Below are 2,908 nucleotides of genomic sequence, written 5' to 3' on the forward strand. Positions count from 1 at the left end.
TGAAATTATGAAAAAAATAAAGAAAAATAATGATTTTTCAGTTTTTACTGTTGAAATAAAATGATGTGGTAAATATTTTCGTCCTTCGTGCGCCTTATTGTGTTTGTACTCAGTTTTCGTGCCAGATAGACCATGAGATGGGACTCGGCATATTAAAATAACAAGTTTCGAGAGGTTTTTAAGACAATCAATAGTTTAGGTGTGCACCAAATAAAACTTTACAAGTTTCGAAAGTAATTAAAACTTCTCTCTAATTTTTTTACGATAACATTTTAAAATGTAATTCACGATCTTTATTATTATTTCAAGTGAAGTAGAAATCATAAATTTTACTCAATCTTTTTGAGGCCTCAAAATTTTGGAGGCCCCTAAAACAATTATTTTACTAGCTTTACCCTTGAGTCACCCTTACTCCATGCATTATGAGTCAACCTCATTTATCTTCATGACATAGTTCAAACTTGTGACATACGTTTAATATGTATATTACGTTTTGCGCTCTTATCACTGAACCAAAAATAATTTTTTAAAAAAAGTACCTCCATTTTTTCCAAAAGCTCTTTGGCTGATGTAGCTGATACAACAATATTTCTTGCTGAAGGTTTAATAAATCCTTCTTCAACACCTTTATCAAATAATCCAAGCAAGCAATCATAATATCCATCTATATTTAATAGTCCAATCTGCAATCGATATTTACACTAAATTAATATTTAAAATTATTATAAAATTAAAAGATCTTATATGCATGGTATTCTTAATAGTATTCTCAATTTGTGACATACTAACTACATCTATGACATAACATATAAAATAATAAAAAAGAGTTCTCTAAAATCTTGGATTCACATTTGGTTTATAGTTATTTAATTTTTTTTAATTGATTGAGTTTATTAGGTATGAAACATGACATAAAGGCAGATTTGGCTATGATTCTTTAATAGACTAAAAATATTCATAATGTCCATGATTATGTAATAATAAATTGGTATAATAATGCATATTAAGAATATGTAATAATAAATTGGTATTATTCACTTATTATTTGGTATATACACCGAATGCAGATAAATATTTTCCTTTTCTAAAGTGTGTAGATCTTTTATTTTTTTTAATTGGTCGAGTTATTTTTTTTTTATCTACATAACACTATTATTAAATTATTGAAAAGAAAAAATAGTGAAAAATATGAGATCCCAAATCTTGGTCTAATATTTTGATTTGAATTAATTAAATTTTCTTTTGCATGATGTGGTTCTCTTCTTAGAAGGGAAAAAAATGAAGAGAATACACAAACAAAAAGGTATATTCTTAATTTTTATAGTGTTTATTAAGAATTATTTAATTATTTATTCATCTTCCCTCAAAATATTTAATTAAATTATTAGAAGTTGACTATTTCTAATTTATATGCAGATGGTAATAACATTTCTTCGACTTTTAATTAGAAATTTCAAGTTCGAATTATGAGAATAGAAAAATGAGATTTTCTGATGAAAATCGTGACTTCTTCATGAAATAAGTTTTATGTAACATGAATTCAAATAAATCGAGCCAGTAAATATCGAAGATTGAATATTCTTTATATATATATAGGAGTAGGGACTTATGAGACCCCTCAAAGGCCATTGTAGCATGTTATAATACCAAGCATTTTCTATCCTATTTTTGTCCCATCAATCAAATTATGTGGCTTTATATATTTATTCAATAATATCATTCTTTATTCAATAAATTAAAAAAATCTATCGAATCAGACATCTCATGTTTGAGTCATGATAGTGAAAACCATAGTAGCTACGAAGCTTCTCTCCCTTATAATGAACTTTACATGACATGAATCTGAATTAGTCGAGGCCCTATAATAGGCAACGGATACCGAATAAATTAAAAGAATTGGTATTATAGATTGAAATTTGAATACACACATGAAATATATATATATATATATATATATAGTAAATTTATTTATAAAGTTGGAGAAGTAATTTAATTCTTACTGGTTTTTCATGAATTCCAAGTTGTGACCATGTTATAACTTCAAGCAATTCTTCCATAGTCCCATATCCTCCTTCAATATAATCATCATTATAACATGAAAAAAAAAAAATCATATAATATATACTATCAGACCTCCTTCTATAAATAACAATTATCTTACTATATTTAACAGTTGAATTTTATTAAAAATTAATTTTTCATGATATATTTTACCTCAGTAGTTATAACAATCATCCTCTATAACGTATAACATTTCATTATAGCATATAAGTCGTTTCTTTTAGACTCGATTTTTCATGTTATATTTTACGCTCTATAACTGTCATCTTCTGTAACAATATTTTACTATAGCAACCAAATTTTCTTTCTAATTGATTTTTCATGTTATAGTTTACCTCTATAACAACATGTGATCATTTTAGCAATCAAATATTCTTTGGAATCGATTTTTCACGTTATATTTTTTTGATCTCCAGAACAATCGTTTTCTACAACAATAATATATCCAGTGTATTCCTATATAGTGTGGTCTGAGGAGGCTAAAATATGCGCAGATCATATCACTACCTCAAGTGAAGTAGAGACGTTGTTTTCGATAGACCACCGGCTCAGGACAGATAACATGAGTATAGCAAACACAAAACATAAAAGCATATAAACTAACACAATATGCCAAAATAAACTAACACTGCTAGCTAATACAGGAAACAATACATCTATAACATCATTTCAACATAACAAACGAATTTCATTTGTAACATATTTTTCATCTTATATTTTACTTCTTTATAACAACTTTCACATATGAACTACGGCAAAGCAACCTGATGCACAAAGCATTCACGTTAACATGATCCAGCAAATGATCGCACTTCAAGAGGTGTGACGTAAACAGTCTACCCAAATT

General features: G+C 27.1%; 1 long non-coding RNA gene across 1 annotated transcript; it reads right to left on the reverse strand.

Moving 5' to 3' along the window:
• Positions 1 to 551: 551 nt before the first annotated feature.
• On the reverse strand, positions 552 to 2,901 carry LOC124894295. Its single transcript, XR_007051125.1, has 2 exons — positions 2,001 to 2,901; positions 552 to 683 (listed from the first exon to the last, which is right to left on the reverse strand). It is a non-coding gene; the product is annotated as an uncharacterized LOC124894295 (long non-coding RNA).
• Between the last annotated feature and the right edge of the window lie 7 nt (positions 2,902 to 2,908).

The sequence above is a fragment of the Capsicum annuum genome, unplaced genomic scaffold, assembly GCF_002878395.1.
Source record: "Capsicum annuum cultivar UCD-10X-F1 unplaced genomic scaffold, UCD10Xv1.1 ctg72839, whole genome shotgun sequence".
NCBI lineage: Eukaryota > Viridiplantae > Streptophyta > Magnoliopsida > Solanales > Solanaceae > Capsicum > Capsicum annuum.